Raw genomic sequence first — 14,484 nt, 5'->3', positions numbered from 1 at the left:
TCTCTTTCTTCTTCCAGGAGGTCTACTGCATCTTGCCAAGCCTGTTCTGCTTCATCTTCGGTGTAAAGCTCGACTCGGGGAGCGTTGTGAAGGAGATCACTTGGCAGAACGGCTTCGGCTCCATAAACAAGAAAGAATGGGGTTCTTCCAGTCGACCGGTTAGGGGTGGTCCTTAATCCCCAGAGAACTGACGGAAGTTCGTCGACCCAGGCACCTGCTGCGTGCTTGAGATCACGCATTAGCCGAGGCTTTAGTCCTTTGAGGATCAGACCATTTGCTCTTTCAGCTTGTCCATTCGACTGGGGATGGGAGACTGACGCATAGTCGACACGAGTGCCTTGAGAGGCGCAAAAGGCTCTGAACTGGTCTGAATCGAAGTTTGACCCATTGTCAGTGATGATGCTGTGAGGGACTCCATATCTGAATGTTAGTCCTCTGACGAAACTAATAGCAGTGCCAGCATCGAGGTTCTTTATGGGTTTAGCTTCAATCCACTTGGTAAACTTGTCGACTGCCACAAGCACATGGGTGAAACCGCTCCTGCCTGTTCTCAGAGGACCGACCATGTCCAGTCCCCATACAGCGAAGGGCCAGACGAGTGGAATGGTCTTCAGGGCTGATGCGGGCTTGTGGGACATGTTGGAGTAGAACTGACACCCCTCACACTTGTCAACTATCTCCTTTGCCATTTCATTTGCTCTTGGCCAGTAAAATCCCGCCCGGTATGCTTTGGCCACAACGGTTCGGGAGGACGCATGGTGACCGCAGGTCCACGAATGGATCTGATCAAGGATCATCTGACCTTCTTCCGGAGTTATGCACTTCTGACCGATTCCAGTCGCGCTTTCTCTATACAACTGCCCCTTTATGACTGTGAAGGCCTTGGATCGGCGGACGATCTGTCGAGCCTCTTCCTCGTCCTCTGGGAGCTCTTTCCTTAGGATATACGCGATGTATGGTATCGTCCAGTCGGGAGTGATGGCCAAGACTTCCATGATCAGGTCGACCACAGCAGGAACTTCGACTTCAGTCGGATCTGTGGCACTTTTCGGTTGTGGGGCTTCTTCTGTGAAAGGATCCTCCTGGACTGACGGCGAGCGGATGTGCTCCAAAAACACATTGCTGGGAATGGCTTCTCTCTTGGAGCCTATCTTTGCTAGATCATCGGCTGCTTGATTTTTGAGTCGGGGGATGTGATGAAGCTCTAACCCCTCGAATTTCTTTTCTAGCTTTCTCACTGCATTGCAATAACCAGTCATAGCTGGACTTCTGACGTCCCACTCCTTCATCACCTGATTAACCACCAAATCTGAGTCGCCATAGACCATGAGGCGACGGACGCCGAGTGAAATGGCCATGCGCAACCCATACAAAAGTGCTTCATACTCTGCTTCATTGTTGGAGGAATCGAAGTGAATCTGGAGAACATATCTGAGCTTATCTCCTCGGGGGGAGACTAGAACTACCCCAGCACCGGAACCATTCAGCATCTTAGATCCGTCGAAAAACATGGTCTAGTGCTCCGAGTGAACTTGAGTCGGAAGTTGCTGTTCAATCCACTCGGCGATGAAATCTGCGATTGCTTGGGACTTGATAGCCTTCTTTGCTTCAAACTTGATATCTAAGGGAAGGAGTTCAATCGCCCACTTGGCCACTCGACCAGTTGCATCTCTGTTATGCAGAATCTCTGACAGTGGGGCGTCGCTGACGACTGTAATGGAATGGTCAGAGAAGTAGTGTGCAACCTTCTTCGTGGTCATGTAAATCCCATATACAAGCTTCTGGTAGTGAGGGTATCTTTGTTTTGAAGGGGTCAAAACTTCAGACAGATAATAGACTGGGCGCTGAACTCTGAAGGCCTTTCCTTCTTCTTCCCGCTCGACCGTGAGTACTGTACTGACAACTTGTCCCGTGGCCGCAATGTACAGCAGCAGAGGCTCTTTGCTGATTGGGGCAGCAAGCACCGGCTGGGTGGAGAGCAGAGCTTTGAGTTCTGCAAACGCTGCTTCAGCTTCCGGAGTCCACTCGAACTTGTCAGACTTCTTCATCAGTCGGTAGAGAGGCAACGCCTTTTCACCGAGACGAGAAATGAATCGACTTAAAGCGGCCAAGCAGCCTGTAAGCTTTTGGACATCGTGCACGCGTACATGGCGCTTCATCCGGAGTATGGTGCCAATTTTCTCAGGATTGGCGTCGATCCCTCGTTCGGAAACGAGAAAACCGAGTAGCTTTCCGCCTGGAACTCCGAATGTGCACTTTGATGGATTGAGCTTGATATCATACCTCCTGAGGTTGGCAAAGGTTTCGGCAAGGTCAGCTCGTAGGTCGGAACCTTTGCGTGACTTGACCACAGTATCATCCATGTATGCCTCCACATTCCGACTGATTTGAGTGAGTAAACACTTCTGAATCATTCTCATGAATGTGGCTCCGGCGTTTTTGAGGCCGAACGGCATAGTGACATAACGAAGCATCCGAATGGGGTGATGAAAGCTGTTTTGATTTCGTCGGGTCCATACAGACGGATCTGATGGTACCCGGAATAAGCATCTAGAAAAGACAATCTCTCGCACCCCGCAGTCGAGTCGACTATTTGGTCGATGCGAGGGAGAGGAAAATGATCTTTTGGGCAGGCCCGATTGATATGTTTGAAATCAATGCACATGCGAAGAGACTTGTCCTTCTTGGGGACCATGACGACATTGGCGAGCCACTCGGAGTGGTAAATTTCTCAGATGAACTCTGCTGCTAAGAGCCGAGCCACCTCCTCGCCAATGGCTTGCTTCTTCTGGACGGCAGACCGTCAAAGATGTTCCTTCACAGGCTTGAATTTTGGGTCGACCCGTAGACGGTGCTCAGCCAGCCCCCTAGGAACTCCAGGCATGTCGGAGGGTTTCCATGCGAAGATGTCCCAGTTCTCACGGAGGAGCTGGATGAGCGCTTCCTCCTGTTTGGAGTCAAGCGTCGTTGAGATGTGAGTCGGGGCAGCATCGGGGTCGGTCGGGTGAATGTCGACTGTCTTTGTTTCACCGGACGACTGAAAAGCTGATTCTGAAGCAGGCTTCTTGGCTCGTAGCAATTCGCTTGGGTCGGCAGTCTTTTGGTACTCTTGCAGCTCGACCACTGCCATCTGAGCATCTGCAATCTTTGAGCCCTTCTGAAAGCACTCTTCCGCCTTCTTCCGATTGCCTGTGACAGTGATCACACCTTTGGGGCCAGGCATCTTCAGTTTGAGGTACACGTAACATGGTCGGGCCATGAAGCGTGCGTAAGCTGGCCTGCCCAAAATGGCGTGATAAGCACTTTGGAAGTCCACGACCTCGAATGTCAACTTTTCCTTGCGGTAATTCTTTGAATCACCGAAAACCACATCTAGAGCGATCTGGCCGAGTGATTGGGCTTTCTTCCAGGAATGACTCCATGGAAACTCATGTTACTGGTGCTGAGTCTGGACATCGGAATGCCCATTCCTTTCAATGTTTCAGCATACAGTATGTTCAGGCCACTGCCTCCATCCATCAGGACTTTAGTCAGTCGAGTGCCTTCAACAATTGGGTCGACCACCAAAGCTTGCCTCCCAGGGGTGGCAATGTGCGTCGGGTGATCAGACTGGTCGAATGTGATGGCAGTCTGGGACCACTTCAGGTAACTGGGTGTTGCCGGGGCAACCATGTTCACCTCTCGGTTAATGACTTTCAGTCGACTTTTGCTTTCGACATCGGCAAAAATCATCAGGGTGGAATTGACTTGGGGGTATCCATCGTCGCTGTCTTCCTTGTCCTTGACCCTGTCCGACTCTTTTTCCTTATCCTTGGACTGCTTCCCTTGGAACTGCTGGATCAGGAGTCGGCACTGTCGAGTGGTATGCTTCGGGTAAATAAAATTACCCTCTTCATCCTTCTTGGTGTGGATGTGACATGGCAGATCCAAAACATCATTTTCGTCTTGATCCTTGACTTTTTTGGGCTTCCAGGTGCCCTTGGGTTTTCCCTTGAAGTTTCCCTGGGCTACGGCCAGGGCCTCCCCAGGAGCGGCTGGCTCGGCCTTCCGCTTCTGCTTCCGACTGGAATTGCCTGCAGTTTCCTGGGCGACTGCTTTCTGCTTGCCACTCCGGAGTCGATCTTCGTCTTCTCCGTTAGCATACTTGGTGGCAATCTCCATCATCCGATTCAGAGACATTTCTCCAGTTCGACCGAACTTCAGATTCAACTCTCTGTATTTAACACCTTCCTTGAAGGCACAAACTGCTTGATGGTCCGGCACGTTTTCAACCGAGTGATGCAGCGTGATCCACCTCTGGATGTATTACCTCAGAGTTTCATTCGGCTTCTGCACGCAAGACCGCAGCTCGCTTAGGCCCGCGGGTCGCTTGCATGTTCCTTCAAAGGTTGTGATAAACACTCGGGAGAGGTCCTCCCAAGTGTAAATGCTGTTGGGTGCTAACTGATTTAGCCATGCTCTGGCCGAGCCCTCTAACATGAGAGGCAAATGCTTCATGGCCACCTCGTCATTGCCACCGCCAATCTGTACAGCCACTCGGTAATCTTCGAGCCAGGTGTCAGGCTTAGATTCACCGGTGAACTTGCCGATTCCAGTCGCCAACCTGAAATTGGGAGGTATCACTGCGGCTCTGATGGCTCGACTGAAACACTCTGGTCCTGAAGCACGTACTCTGCTGCTGGAAGGCGCATCTCTGTTGTGGCCTTCTCGATGAGCTCTGTTCCTGTCAACCAAACCTTGAACGAGAATGGATCTCGCATCAAAGCCTGGGTCTCTGGGGTCGACTGGAATCCTCTGCCCAACACTATGAGGGCGCCTGCCATCTTGTCGTCGAGGCGCATATGACCCACTCCTCGGGGGAGGGGTTGGCACTTGGCGTCGATCATCATGGTCGAATCGGTGATCATACTGCTCATTCCTCCTGTACTGATCATGTTGGCCACCACGTCCCTCACGCCTCGGGGGCGATCTCGGGCTGTGAGCTGACTCGACTGTATCTGTTGCGACAGACCGACTGTGGATCCTATTTCACGATTGTGAGACAGCGAAATTCTGGTCTCCCGCCGCCCGGAGCAATGCTCTGATCTGTAACAAGCCCCTGCCCGCCTCCGACTGGGAGGGCTGAATTGATTCTGCAATACGGGCCGCAGCAGCCAAATTCTGAACTGGGGTTTGGTATACCTGCGTCGGCGGGAAGAGCTGGCGTCGACTAGACTCGGGAGCCCGCCGACGCGCTTGCTCGTCGAGTGCTCGCTGAAGATTCTCCAATCGAGTGCGCTCGGCCAAGTTGGCCAAACGTGCATCCTCCAAGGCCCGGGCCTCGGGGGTCTCTCCGATGATAGGAGTGCGGAGCGCGTCCATGTTCCGGCGGCGAAGCTCCTCTCGCTGCAACGACGTGAGAGGTTCGGGGAGATACTCGTCGTGGGGATGCGACGGATCGCCCCCACCCGCGCCTCCATCAGTGCGAGGGAAACCAGGGGGACTGTGTGTTCCATCGACCGCCAGAACCTCAGCCGCTGGATCGCTGCTGTCGCACTCGGATGCGGTCTCCACGGAGCCAGTCGACAGATCGAACATGCCGTAGAGGGATTCGACGGGCTCGATGGCCGCGACTTGCGGGGCTGCCGATTAGCGGGCCACGGCATGCCTCACCCACCGCTGAAGTCTTGACCGACCGGAGCGCTTGCGCTGGTGGGAGACAGGGCGGGGAGACGATACGGGGGCTGACCCATATTGGGTCGACGGTTGCCGCAGGAGGACGCCACGAACGCATGCGCGGAAATGTGTCGCACCGCGGGCGGGGAGCGCGTTGATGTCGAGCGGTGCCTCCTGGAGCCAGGCGGAGTCGTCGACGATGAAGGTGAGCGCGCCGAGACGGATCTCGCGGTCCTCCACCAAAACTCCGCAAGAAAACATGATCAAAGGGATCGAGAAAAATCACAACTTCTCCAACTAAGCGCTAAGATTCCCGCCCCACGGTGGGCGCCAACTGTCGTGGTTCTAACTCTGACAGTGATGTAGGGGGGTGAGTATGGAGAGGCTAGATCCTAGCTATTGGGAAGTTGTTACACGCGAGGTTTACGAGTTCAGGCCCTTCTCGGAGGAAGTAATAGCCCTACGTCTCGGAGCCCGGAGGCGGTCGACTGGATTATGCGTGTATGGATTACAGGGGTGCCAACCCTTCCTACTGAGGAGGGGGGTGGCTTATATAGAGTTCGCCGACCCCCTCCTGCCCTCAGTAATGCAGGGTTTTAAAGTACATTCAAGATGGGGCGTTACTGGTAACGCCTCTAATAAAGTGCTGTAATGACCATGAAGACTACTTAACAGCTGACCGTTTGCCTACGGAGTGACTGTTGATCTCCTGGCAGTCGAGTGAATAGCTTCATGGTCGAGTGGTAGCTTCTTGGTCGAGTGTCTTGAACCCGTCGAGTGAAGTACCTTCAAGTCGATTGATGGGTGATTTCTCCCAGGAGTGTCCTAGAGTAGGACTCTTAGGTCAGGTCCGTGTCCCTACCCTAGGTACATGTCTTCATCAGTCTGGTCGTTGGACACAAACGAAGTACACAAAGTTGCAATGGTTATAACTAAACAAATCCCTAGGAAAAAGCTACTAGATGGATCTAAGCAAGGGGTAGCGGCCAAGGAGGTGGGAGGACGTCCCAAGGCAGACTAAAACTAACCCTAGGTTGTACAAGGCTCATGGGCCCAAGAGGAGGTGATGCAACACCTTTGGACTTGTACATTGACTCGGATTCTGCTACAGCGCAGATTGTTTCATCGATAACTCAACGCTCTGGGCGAATTTGAAGGTGAATCCAATTGGGTTGGAAAGAGCACGAAATCTACTTTCCAACAAAAAAGAATCACCCAATTCAGAGTCAGTATAAAAGGGTTCTTAGTGTTTTGAGTCAGGTATGTCTGTGTAGTCCGAATCTGAATTCAGAACGTGAGAGACTTCGGCTCTATCTTCTCTTGGCTCAAAAGTGATGTGAGAGGACTTTTTGAACAACACCTGAACTTCTCTTTTCCCCTTATCTTCATATGTTGATTGTACAAATGTCCAATACACCTGCAATTAGACATGACATAAAAGTTTGTGAAGTATTTTTTGTCCTGGATGACATAAATAAATCATTGCATAGTTTGCATTAGAAATCACCTCACAAATATATATGTATGCAATATTTTTGTTCGTATCCAAGGTAGTCATGTCCTCATCATCCTCCCCTTCTTGAAAACAAAGCCGTCCTCGGCGTTGCTTAATCTGAAATATGGCTAACAAAAGAGACAAGGTGTACATGTTGTATATGTATATGTCATCCATTTTTACTTCCCTTGGTCTTTGCACATATGACACATGTATACATGAGTAACTTTCATAGTTCATAAAATCTGAAGCCAAAATATTATCACAAGAAGTAGAAGGAATGGAAATATTACAACTCAGTTTGCACATATAAGTGAAACTCTTATTCATTTCAAAAGGTTGAAAATGTTCATCATTAAACCATCCCAACATTGGTGAATAAACCTTACTAGCATCAAATTTACATGCTACAACATGCTTAAATAAGAAAACATGCAATAAGTCATTGGTCACAGAATCATCACCAAGATTAGAGGTCATATAAAAATAATTAATATTGGTTCTTTTGCATCAACAGTTAATTCAATGGGTGCACTAAAAATGTTGGTATTTCAGTTGTTTGATCACATGACACATTCATGACAGTAACACGATTCTCTAAAATAGGTGGTGTGCTCAAATCAACAGGTAACTCAACACATGATGCATTCAAGTTAACTAGGCATGCATCATTCTCATGTGAAGTTATATCATCAATGCCTTTACTGTTACCTTGTCGCGAAGACGTAGCTGATGTAGGTATGGACGATGACAATGTACCATAATCTTGAGATGACGTCGCACTCTCAATCTGAGGTGTGGCTGCTCTGATACCACTTGATAGAGGCGAGGGGCCTGATCTTTCGATGAGATGATAACTATCAATTTGATGGAGACGACTTTGACGATCCGACTAAAAACGTGCACGACATTGCGCCTTAGCAATCGCTAAACCAATCTCCCGAGGTTACTGCCGATGCTGGAAGCACGATCAACCTGACCACGAAGGTCTATTCCTGCATGCAATCGAAGAACAAGCAAGAATATGATAATGCAATCTGAATGTTGCGAATATAGATAAAGTATTGATAAATGTGGGGATCCGAAAGCGGTCTTGGTCTAGTCGTTGGACACAAACAAAATACATGAAGTTGCAATGGATAACTTTTAACTAAACTAATCTCCAGGAAAAAGCTACTAGATGGATCTACTTATATAGGAGCAAGGGGTGGCGGCCAAGGAGGTGGGAGGACGTCCCAAGGCAGCCTAAAACTAACCCTAGGTCGTACAAGGCTCATGGGCCCAAGAGGAGGTGATGCAACACCTTTGGACTTGTAGTTTGACTTGGATTCTGCTGCAGCATCAGATTGTTTAGTCAATAACTCAACGCGCCGGACGAATTTGAAGGTGAATCCAATTGGGTTGGAAAGAGCACGAAATCTGCTTGCCAACAAAAAATGAATCACCCAATTCGGAGTCCGTATGAAAGAGTTCTTGTCGTTTTGAGTTAGGTATGTCTGTGTAGTCCGAATCTGAATCCAAAACGTGAGAGATTTGGGCTCTATCTTCTCTTGGATCAAAAGTGACGGGAGAGGACTTTTTGAATAGCATCTAATCTTCTCTTTTCCCCTTATCTTCATATTTGGATTGTACAAATGTCCAATACACCTGCAATTAGACATGACATAAAAATTTGTGAAGTATTTTTGTCCTGGATGACATAAACAAAATATTGCATAGTTTGCATTAGAAATTACCTCACAAATATACATGTATGCAATATTTTTGGTCGTATCCAAGGTAGTCATGTCCTCATGATATCGTGCCTCGATGTGTCGTCTATGATCTTGCATTAGCGTTTTATTCTAACAAGTGGTATCATGAGCAAGGTTCTGAGAAGGCTATGCGGAAGATCATCCGGACGTATGAGGATCATGCTCGACGGGTGCCATGGAACGTCCGATGGTGCAAGGTGGAGCATAGCGGCGATCTTTTCAGAGGCAAATGGAATCGAGAAGGTCAAGCCTTGGTTGCGGCGCTGCGTACCGAGACGACACTCGGAGCCATGGAGGACGCGTGTGGTATTCGGTCTCGGCAGCAGCACAACGCACAAGGAAAAGGCAGGTTATGGTGGTTACGCGCGACAGGGCAGGTGACTGAATTGCTGGCGAAGAACCAAGATCAGAGGCGATTTTCTCGTCGGAGATACAATAGCGGCAGAATTTTTCCAAGGGACACGAACCGAGGAAAGGAAGATCAGGTTTCGGTTAGTGTTGCACGAGATGACCGTTTGGAGCCTCGGAGATGACGTGTGGCAATCGGTCTCGGCAGCTGCGCGACATGCAAGGCAAAGGAAAAGGTCAAGGCAGTAGGTTTCCTCGTACGCGGTGCAACACACAAGGAAAGAAAAATTGTATTGTGGCAGGAGTCCAAGGGATTAACATACACGCGGTTAGTTGATCTAGTATGTGCATGCGTGTGCATGTTTGGTCTAGGGGACAAGTCTGCTACTGGTTATGGTTGAAAAAGAAAAGAGATGTGTGCATGCATGAAACTTGGGACCGTGCGTGACTTAGTTTGGTAAATGCATAGCAAACTGAAGGAAATATGCCCTAGAGGCAATAATAAAGTTGTTATTTATATTTCCTTATATCATGATAAATGTTTATTATTCATGCTAGAATTGTGTTAACCGGAAACTTGACACATGTGTGGATACATAGACAAAACACAGTGTCCCTAGTACGCCTCTACTAGACTAGCTCGTTAATCAAAGATGGTTCAGTTTCCTAACCATAGACATGTGTTGTCATTTGATGAATGGGATCACATCATTAGGAGAATGATGTGATGGACAAGACCCATCCGTTAGCTTAGCATAATGATCGTTAAGTTTTATTGCTATTGTTTTCTTCATGACTTATACATATTCCTTTGACTATGAGATTATGCAACTCCCGAATACCGGAGGAATACCTTGTGTGCTATCAAATGTCACAACGTAATTGGGTGATTATAAAGATGCCCTACAGGTTTCTCCGAAGGTGTTTGTTGGGTTAGCATAGATCGAGAATAGGATTTGTCACTTCGAGTATCGGAGAGGTATCTCTGGGCCTTCTTGGTAATGCACATCATGATAAGCCTTGCAAGCAATGTGACTAATGAGTTAGTTGCAGGATGATGCATTACAGAATGAGTAAAGAGATTTTCCGGTAACGATATTGAACTAGGTATAAAGATACCGACGATCGAATCTCGGGCAAGTAACATACCGATGACAAAGGGAATGACGTATGTTGTCATTATGGTTTGACCGATATAGATCTTTGTAGAATATGTAGGAACCAATATGAGCATCCAGGTTCCTCTGTTGGTTACTTATCGGAGAGGTGTCTCGGTCATGTCTACATAGTTCTCGAACCCGTAGGGTCCGCACGCTTAACGTTCGATGACGATTTGTATTATGAGTTATGTGATTTGGTGACCGAATGTTGTTCAGAGTCCCGGATGAGATCATGGACATAATGAGGAGTCTCAAAATGGTCAAGAGGTAAAGATTGATATATTGGATGATAGTATTCGGACACCGGAAGTGTTTCGGATTGTATCAGGTACATATCGGAGTACCGGGGGGTTACCGGGACCCCCCTGGGAAGATATGGGCCATATGGGCCCTAGGATGGAGGCAAGCCAGCCCACAAGGGGTGCCCCCCAAGGGAGGAGTCCGAATTGGACAAGGGGAGGGGGCGGCGCCCCCTTTCCTTCTCCCTCTCTCTCTCTCCTTCCCCCTTTCCCACTCCGATAAAAGGAAAGGGGAGCCGAATCCTACTAGGATCCCAAGTGGGACTCCTCCCACTTGGGGCGCACCTAGGGCCGGGCTCCTCCCCTCTCCCTCCTTTATATACGAGGGTGGGGGTGCCTCTAAACACACATCAATTGTTCCAAGCCGTGTGCGGCGCCCCCTCCACAGTTTACTCCTCCGGTCATATTCACGTAGTGCTTAGGCGAAGCCCTGCGCGGATCACTTCACCATCATCGTCACCACGCCGTCGTGCTGACGGAACTCTCCCTCGACACTTTGCTGGATCAAGAGTTCGAGGGACGTCATCGAGCTAAACGTGTGCAGAACTCGGAGGTGCCGTACGTTCGGTACTTGATCGGTTGAATCGAGAAGACGTTCGACTACATCAACCACGTTAAGCTAACGCTTCCGCTTTCGGTCTACGAGGGTACGTGGACACACTCTCCCCCTCTCGTTGCTATGCATGTCCTAGATAGATCTTGCGTGAGCATAGGAATTTTTTTGAAATTGCATGCTGCGTTCCCCAACAGTGGCATCCGAGCCAAGTCTATGCGTAGATGATATGCATGAGTAGAACACAAAGAGTTGTGGGCGGTGATAGTCATACTGCTTACCACCAACGCCTTATTTTGATTCGGCGGTATTTTTGGATGAAGCGGCCCGGACCAACCTTACATGACCACGTTCATGAGACCGGTTCCACCGACAGACATGCAACTTGTTTTGCATAAAGGTGGCTGGCAGGTGTCTATTTCTCCAACTTTAGTTGAATCAAATTTGACTACGGCTGGTCCTTGTTGAAGGTTAAAACAACAAACTTGACGAAACACCGTTGTGGTTTTGATGTGTAGGAAAGAACGATTCTTACTAGAAGCCCGTAGCAGCCACGTAAAACTTGCAACAACAAATTAGAGGACATCTAACTTGTTTTTGCAGGGCATGTTGTGATGTGATATGGTCAAGACATGATGAGATACACATTATTGTATGAGATGATCATGTTTTGTAAAAGTTATCGGCAACTGGCAGGAGCCTTATGGTTGTCGCTTTATTGTATGAAATACAATCGCCATGTAATTTCTTTACTTTATCACTATGTGTTAGCGATAGTTGTAGAAACAATAGTTGGAGAGACGACAACGACGCTACGATGGAGATCAAGGTGTCAAGCCGGTGACAATGGAAATCATGACGGTGCTCTGGAGATGGAGATCAAAGGAATAAGATGATGATGGGCATATCATGTCACATATTTTGATTGCATGTGATGTTTATCTTTTATGCAACTTATTTTGCTTAGTACGGCGGTAGCATTATAAGATGACCCCTCACTAAAATTTCAAGGTATAAGTGTTCTCCCTGAGTATGCACCGTTGCGACAGTTCGTCGTGCCGAGACACCCCGTGATGATCGGGTGTGATAAGCTCTACGTTCACATACAACGGGTGCAAGACAGTTTTGCACGTGCGGAATACTTGTGTTAAACTTGACGAGCCTAGCATGTACAGACATGGCCTCGGAACACTGGAGACCAAAAGGTCGAACGTGAATCATATAGTAGATATGATCAACATAGAGATGTTCCCCATTGAAAACTACTCCATCTCACGTGATGATCGGGCATGGTTTAGTTGATATTGATCACGTCATCATTTAGATGACTCGAGGGATGTCTATCTAAGTGGGAGTTCTTAAGTAATATGATTAATTGAACTTAATTTATCATGAACTTAGTCCTGATAGTTTTTGCATATCTATGTTGTAGATCAATGGCCCGTGCTACCGTTCCCTTGAATTTTAATGCATTCCTAGAGAAAGCTAAGTTGAAAGATGATGTTAGCAACTACATGGACTGGTTACGTAACTTGAGGATTATCCTCATTGCTGTATAGAAGAATTATGTCCTTGATGCATCGCTAGGTGACAAGCCCCCTCCCGCTAATGTAGACGCTTTGAACGTCTCGCAGACATGGTCTGATGACTACTCTATAGTTCAGTGTGCCACGCTCTACGCTTAGAATCGGGACTTCAAAGACGTTTTGAACGTCATGGACCATATGAGATGTTCCAGGAGTTGAAATTAATATTTCAAGCAAAAGCCCAAGTTGAGAGATATGAAGTCTCCAACAAGTTCAATAGCTGCAAGATTGAAGAGAACAGTTCTGTCAGTGAACACATACTCGGAATGTCTGGGTACCATAACCACTTGACTCAGGTGGGAATCTTCTGGATGATAGTGTTATTGACAGCGTTTTTCAATCACTGCCACCAAGCTACAAAGGCTTCGTGATGAACTACAATATGCAAGGGATGGATAAGACAATTCCCAAGCTCATCGCTATGCTCAAAGCCGCGGAGGTAGAAATCAAGAAAGGGCATCAAGTGTTGATGGTTAACAAGACCACTAGTTTCAAGAAAAAGGGCAAAGGAAAGAAGGGGAACTTCAAGAAGAATGGCAAGCAAGTTTTCACTCCCGGGAAGAAGCCCAAGTTTGGACCCAAGCCTGAAACTAAGTGCTTCTACTGCAAAGGGACTGGTCACTGGAAGCGGAACTACCCCAAGTATTTGGCGGATAAGAAGGATGACAAAGTGAACAAAGGTATATTTGATATACATGTTATTGATGTGTACCTTATTAATGCTCGTAGTAGCATCTGGGTATTTGATACTGGTTCTGTTGCTCATATTTGCAACTCGAAACAAGGGCTATAGATTAAACGAAGATTGGCTAAAGACGAGGTGACGATGCGCGTCCAAAATGGTTCCAAGGTCGAGGTGATCAAAGCATATGGTTTTATACACACTTTTGGAGAAGCCTGTATTTATAAGAAAGTGAGTGGGAACTCTGTAGCATTTCTAATATTATATGTGGATGACATATTGTTGATTGGAAATGATATAGAATTTCTGGATAACATAAAAGGATACTTGAATAAGAGTTTTTCAATGAAAGACCTCGGTGAAGCTGCTTATATATTGGGCGTCAAGATCTATAGAGATGGATCAAGACACTTAATTGGACTTTCACAAAGCACACACCTTGATAAAGTTTAGAAGAAGTTCAAAATGGATCAGTCAAAGAAAGGGTTTTTGCCTGTGTTACAAGGTGTGAAATTGAGTCAGACTCAATGCGTGATTACTGTAGAAGATATAGAGAAAATGAAAGTCCTTCCCTATGCCTCAGCCATAGGTTCTATCATGTATGCAATGCTGTGTACCAGGCCTGATGTGTGCCTTGCTATAAGTCTAGCAGGGAGGTACCAAAGTAATCCAGGAGTGGATCACTGGACAACGGTCAAGAACATCCTAAAATACCCGAAAAGGACTAAGGATATGTTTCTCATTTATGGAGGTGACAAAGAGCTTGTCGTAAATGGTTACATCGATGCTAGCTTTGACACTGATCCGGATGACTCTAAGTCATAAACCAGATACGTATTTATATTGAGTTGTGGAGCTGTCCGTTGGTGTAGTTCCAAGCAAAGTGACATGGCGGGATCTACGTGTGAAGCGGAGTACATAGCTGCTTCGAAAGCAGCAAATGAAGGAGTTT

This window comes from Triticum urartu, chromosome 7, assembly GCF_003073215.2.
Source record: "Triticum urartu cultivar G1812 chromosome 7, Tu2.1, whole genome shotgun sequence".
NCBI classification, from domain to species: domain Eukaryota; kingdom Viridiplantae; phylum Streptophyta; class Magnoliopsida; order Poales; family Poaceae; genus Triticum; species Triticum urartu.
Note: the sequence above shows the minus strand (reverse complement) of the source record.